The sequence below is a fragment of the Panthera onca genome, chromosome E1 (assembly GCF_046562875.1).
Source record: "Panthera onca isolate mPanOnc1 chromosome E1, mPanOnc1 haplotype 2, whole genome shotgun sequence".
NCBI lineage: Eukaryota > Metazoa > Chordata > Mammalia > Carnivora > Felidae > Panthera > Panthera onca.
In genome coordinates, this window is record NC_138352.1 from 33,729,271 (window position 1) to 33,736,156 (window position 6,886).

The window sequence follows — 6,886 nt, forward strand, 5'->3', positions numbered from 1 at the left end:
TTTTGAGAGAGAGAGTGTGCATGCGGGAAGGGGAGAGGCAGAGAGAGAAGAGAGAGAGAATCCCCAACAGGCTCTGCACTGTCAGCTCTGCACTGTCAGCACGGAGCCCAATGTGGGGCTCAAACCCACAAACCACAAGATCATGACCTAAGCCGAAATCAAGGGTCAGATGCGCAACGAGCGGAGTCACCCGGGTGCCCCCGGAACCAACTTTGATGTCCCTGCTGTGCTCACCCTCTCATTTAGAAAAAAAACAATTTTTTTTTCTAATATGGCAGTGGCTAAATGTGCTACAGCAAGAGAGAGAGAGAGATCTGCTATCGGACAGGTGGTTAAAAGCTGGTGGTTAAAAGCTTCTTATTGACATGGAAGCAAAGAGAAGAAATGGACAGAATGTATGAAATCTCAATTGTCTTGTTTGGAAGAGAGACCCCCTTCCCCCCAATCCTCCTGTTAGGCTTCTCGCTGCTTCCTTGGAAAACTTCTGCATGGAATGGAGAGAGAGACTGTTAAAGACTATGATTTACAGATTTCTCTATCTTGTTGGAGGCCCCAGCAGGCTTTTGTGGGATTTCAAATTATGTTCCTCATTCAGGATTTCTCAAAGTAGAATTTGGAAGCCCTGCTAAAAATGGCATAAGAACAAAGTAGGAGGAGTGTGAAAATCCAAAAGTTTAGACAATTAAGGAGAAGCCTGGAGACCAAATGGAAAAAACAGATCTCAGGCACTGGTGGGTTGGGATAGTTTAAAGTGGAAGAGGAAACAGGAAAAACTTACTGGACTCTATCTAACTGGACTTTGGATACAAGAGACCTGAATTGCCGTCTTGACTGTTTTACTTTGGGCATAGTCCTTTTCTCTCTCTTGGGCTTTTGGAAAATTAGAAGAAGGATTGGGATTTATTTTCATGTTAAATTTCATGTTAATTCATGTGATTCTAGAAAGATTCCCAAATAGTTTAGTTAAATGCTGGAAGAAGTTGGCAAGAAAAGCTGAAAATGTAATACCTTTGCCCTACCTGGTAGAAGTATGAATCAGCTTTGTTGTAGGACATATAGCAATTCTTGAGTATTACAAGTCATCAGTAGAGAATTTCGTCACCCTTATAAACTACAGTGACCTTGTACATTAGCATAGGTGAGGAACATTAACTAGTTTTAACAGAGCGTAGCAATATTATAAATGGTCACTGCATTTCATTTTGCCTTGCAGTTTTGAAAAAAAAAACAGCCTTTATTAAAAACTGTGTCTATTATTTATTTATTTATTTTGAGAGAGAGACAGAGTGTGAGCAGAGTAAGGGCAGAGAGAAAGAATCCCAAGCAGGCTCTGTGCTAACAGCACAGAGCCCAATGCGGGGGCTTAGTCTCACAGACCGAGAGATCATGACCTGAGCTGAAATCCAGAGTCGGATGCTTCACCAACTGAGACACTGAGGGTGCCCCCCAAAACTGTGTCTATTATTTAAAATTAGAAGTTCAGCCTAGGGCACCTAAATGGCTCAGCCAGTGAAGAGTCCCACTTTGGTTTAGGTCATGATCTTGTGGTTCATGAGTTCAAGCTCCACATTGGGCTCTGTGCTGATAGCTCAGAGCCTGGAGCCTGCTTTGGATTCTGTGTCTCCCTCTGTCTGCCCACCCCCTCTCGGCCCCCCTCCCCCCTCCCCCGTTCATGCTCTGTCTCTCTGTCTCAAAAAATGAATAAACATTAAAAAAAATTTTTTTAATAAGTTCAGCCTAGAACCTGACTTAGAAGGACATGAAATTCCAGAACTTAAAAGAAGTCCCCAAAGCCTTTCCCTAAATGTGTTCTATATCTACTATGAAATACTTGAAGCTTTGCGCAGTGGCAGTATCGTAGCCAATGAGGTTTATCCGAGGCGCGATTATTGCTAATTGAAATACTTGAAATGCCAACATTCATTATTAGTCTGTTTTTGACACTTTGGACTACAAATACCAGTGGAGAAGTGACAGACAAAGCTACCAATAGGGACACCTTTCATGATTATCATTTCTCTCCTTCTTGGGCCCCATTTTTTGAAAAAAACTGGTCTACCAAGCAGCTTGTGTTTATTAAATAATAGCAATCTGCTTGCCCAATTTTTAAAACATCAGTGGTATCTACTCACCGTCTGAACATCTTTTATGACAACACAATTACCCAGTTGATGTAATTTCATTTAAAAGCAAAGAAATCTGGTACTTTATTTAACCTGGGCAATCTTTCATGGGTTAACAATATAATCACTGCCATTAGGTTTTTGAGTCATTGAAAATAGTTTACAAACTCCTTTGCTCACCAACCTTACCCCTGTAATCGCTACGATCACCACCTTCTCGAACCTACTGGCCAGGAGTCATAAATTCTGACCGGGTCAAGCAGATCTGTTTTACAGGACAGATCTGTAAAACAATAGGGAGTGGTGGAAACTGTGGCAAACGGAGGGCACATCTTTGTCTGAACAAGGGCTAATAGCTACCATTCGGCATAGATCTTTTGATTCTTTGAGAGAAGTCAGAATTCTGAATTTGTATGTATAATTCTTCTAATTAAAAAAAAAAGGTTGTTTTTTTTTTTTAATCCTGGATGTCTAGGAGTAGAAGAATCCTCTCACCCCAATATATGCTAATCTCTGTTAGTTAAGTTACAAACCAGTGTTGCCTTGGGCTTTCATTGTCCTGTGGAGATTTTTGTGAAACAGCTCTTATAATTTTCACAGCTATCCTTTTCTCCTCCAAAGCTCAGGCACGATCATTAAGAACTAAGTCAGAGGACAGTTACTGATACCATACCGAGGACTTTACCTACATTATTCGATTCTGTAAAAAAAAACCTTTAGGAAGTACTCATGGCTGTTCCAACTTCGATGATGAGGACACCTGGGCTCAGAATGCTTAACTGACTTATAGAGAGTGACTAAGCTACAATTCATATTGGACTGATCCAAAGCCTGGGGCCTGGAATGGGGGAGAGGATATCACAAAAGGAGCAAAGGTTGAATAATAAAGACAAAGTTCACATCCAATCCTACTCCTAGTGACCTATATACAGATCATGTATTTTAGTAAGTGAAGGGAATTTAAAACCATCTTGGTTGGCGAGTATTTTGCAGATGTTACAACACTCCTTGAGATAATTTGAGATGTCCTACAGTGTTGTAGTGTTGGAGCTGAGAACTGCTGCCCTAAATATTTGCTTGTCCTTCTGATGATAATAATCACCAAGTATTACTCTTTGCCAAAGGGTTTGCCTAAGGTAGGTGTTGGAATCCTCATTTTACAGATGAGGAAATTGAGGATCAGAGAAACAAAATAACTTGCTCAGACTTGCACAATTAGCATGGGGTGGAGCTGGGATTCAAACCCAGCGCACAAGGGCCTCACAGTTCATGCTCCTTCTCTACACTGCACTGTCCTGGGGTGAGGGACCAGGGATAAAGGTACTGGAATATGATTGAGAGCATCTTACTGACTGGGAGCTTGGGAGTTGTGGCAGAGATCTGTCATTAACTGAATATCCTCATGCACGTCACACTTCCCTGCCCCCTTTGCCATTAGCTAGTCCATGAGACTAGTCGTAGTCAAAGCACTGTGGATAGAATTAACCGTGTCACTTCTGGGCAAAGCAAAACAGAATGGGCACATGTTCTTTAGGTTCTTGGTTCCCCTGACATGGCAACTGTGGAGACACAGTAGAGCATCTGTCAGCCTGGGATTCTGAGTCACTATGTGGACCAGAGCTACCTACTCACATATAAGCGAGAAATAGACCCTTGTGTCAAACCACTAGATTTTAGGATGAATTTGCTACTGCGGCATAACTTAGCTTATCCTAATTGTATTTCATTACAGTAAGAAATCAGGAGGACATTTAATCTACTTTAATGAAATGATGCTTAATTTCAGGCATAAGTTCATAATAATCCCCAACCCCTCCCACCAGGGACCCTGAGTCATTTAAAATGCTGAAAAACCTGCAATAAAATCCCATTTTCCCCAGTGAATTAATTCTCATCTATTGAGAACACATCTTTAAGGAAATAGGGCAGCAGTAGAGCAAGCCAGAAAAAAATTAACCTGTCTCATTAAAAAACCCAGGGACACCTGGGTGGCTCAGTTGGTTAAGCTTCCAACTCTTGATTTTGGCTCAGGTTGTGATTTCATGGTTTGTGAGATGGGGCGCTGTGCTGGGCATAGAGCCCACTTAAGATTCTTTCTCTCCCTCTTCCTCTGTCCCTCCCCTGCTCGCACACACACTCTCTTTCAAAAACATTAAAATGAAAAAAATTCAAAATCCAAATAACATTTAATCTCATGCCAGCAACTATAGAAAACAAAACTTTTACATGAATAACAAATTGTTTAACATGCAGGACTTTTCTCAAGAGTCTATTTCTGCAACACCAAGGTTATCATTTACCAAACAACTTCGAACATAGGTAGTTTTCACTTACAGAATACTGGAAAACGTGGAAGACATCACTGTGCATTCCCAAAAACCTGAATTCTCAGAGAATTGTGTACATGGTAAGGGAAAATTGGAGATCTGGAATCACTGCCAACAGATTCCTACAGTAAAGCTTTGCTGTGGCAGCACACGAAATATGTCTTTATTTCTTCAGACACTCTTGACAGCAATAATAATAGCTTTGGCCTTCTTTTAGATTATGGGTGTTAACAACATTCTCTTACACTTTCAAGCTACCTTGTAGTTTACGAAACATTTTTACGTGTATCTTATTTTGATCCTCACAGACACAGCCACTCTTTGACATAGGTAGCGCTGTCTCTCTTTATGATTTGCAACTGGAGAGACTAAAGTTCAGGGGGTTTAAGTGATCTGTCCAAGGTCACATAGCTAGTAAGAGGAGTCATCCGTCCCATGACCCTGCCTATGGGCTCTACGTAAGTGCTACAATTGCTTTCAGTTTTACATAAGACACTTTTGCCTTATACGTGACCACTGTATGCCAAGAAGGGAGACAGAAGATGAGAAATTACACTAACACATGCAATTAATAGACACTGTCAAAACCGAGTTCTCTGAGTAACCTAAAGTGACATCACATAACAACAGTTACACTCCTACACTTACTGTGCTCCGCCCTAATCACTTTAAATATATTATAACTCCCTTAATCCTCCTAACATTCACACAACAAGGGTCCTGTTTTTATCATACCCATTTTATAGGAGAGGAAACTGAGGCACAGAGACGTTAAGTCATGTGTGTCCTTGGTCATGCAGCTTTTATTAGTGGCTGGACCAGAGTTAGACCCAGGCAGTATGGTTGCTGAGTTTTTAACCACTAGGAAAAATTACCTTTACATTAAGAACTGACTTATACAGTACTCTCTATATGGCAGGAACAAACACATATAGACTGATTTAATCCCTGTGAGTGACACATTTAACATTTGAATTCAAGCAGAAAGTGGATGCAGAGAGACAGGGAGGGAGGGGAGAATGGGTAAAAAAGGGCTGGGGTGAGGAAGGAGAGACAGGTAGCTTCTGAGAAGCCTGCCTTTCAACTCAGAGAACACATGCCCTGGTGTGAGCATCAGATGTGGAGGAGAATCAGCTCTCCTGGCCAGTTCTAGTTCCCTCATAGTTCTGAAAGTGTGAGCATCTCATGTGCTGAGGACGAGTCTAGTGATGATGTGCATTTTTCTTATAACATGGCCCCTAAATGCAGGCCAACTACTCAATTTGATTCTCCACCTAAGAAACAGCAATCTCTTCCCATACTGGAATGAAAACCTGTTCTGCTGTGCACAAGAAGAGGAGCTGTTTGGGTCTCTGAAGTGACACTTTCTCAAAGGATTTCCAAGGATATTGATTATAACCAATTTTTGCCCGACTTTGGAACTTAATCCTTGAGTAAGCCACAACCCACTTGGTATCAGTGAACCTGATTGGTGCCAAAGGGAGTGATTGCATTCCTGTAGTGTGTAATGCAACTTTGCTGTGTATATTCAACATTGCTCACAGAAAAGTTTTAGTTACCAGATGTACATGAAGCTACCAGATGTATGAACAGTTGCTTCGAAAAACAGGCCTCCCTTCTTGGCTCGGCCACTAATGAGCTGCTCAGCTCAAGGATGTCCCATAATCTTCCAGAGATTCCAAATTGAGGTTCTAGACAAAAGATAATCTCTAAGATCCTGTGAGTCCTCATATTAAATGATTGACATTTAAAAAAATATCGATGATAATGAAGTACCTCTTAGAAGCCCTCACTACTTCTTTGTATGGCATTTTGCAAATTGTATGCTTCTTTTGCAACAGATTCTTAGCCCAAAACAGGTCATTTTTCACTCCTGCTGTCATGTCATTTGTAGGCTTTATAGGCAGTTCAAGGACATAATTTAAAACATTCCACCAAAGAGGATATAAACTTTGCTGCTGCTAAAGAATCATAGCCTTGAATTCCTGTATTTTATAGTTATGGTACTCATAAAAGTGTTTAATAACAAACTTGGCTCACTTGGAAATCACCGGTGTAAAGGACTTTGCCCCAATTTGAGATGTGGATCGTATTTGTTTTTAAGAAAATATTTAATGATTTATTAACAAGTTCGTATTTCTGCTAAAGATTTCTGTACACTCTCTTTTGATCACTCTAAATGCAGGCATAATGCGCTTTATGATTCCATAACACTATTAGTCATCTAACTAAGGCTTCTGTCATTGATCCTTTTTTGTCTTGTTTGGTCTTCATGATTTTTTTTTTTAGTGTTTATTTGCTTATTTTTGAGAGACAGAGAGAGAGAGAGAGAGCGCACAAGCATGGGAGGGGCAGACACACACACACACACACACACACACACACACACACACACACAGAATCCAAAGCAGGCTCTAGGCTCTGAGTTATAAGTGC

At 40.8% G+C, this 6,886-nt stretch overlaps 1 pseudogene; it reads left to right on the forward strand.

The window, feature by feature from the left end:
• The first annotated feature begins 1,835 nt into the window (after nucleotides 1-1,835).
• Nucleotides 1,836-1,957, forward strand: LOC132688703 (U4 spliceosomal RNA; annotated as a pseudogene).
• The last annotated feature ends 4,929 nt before the right edge of the window (nucleotides 1,958-6,886 follow it).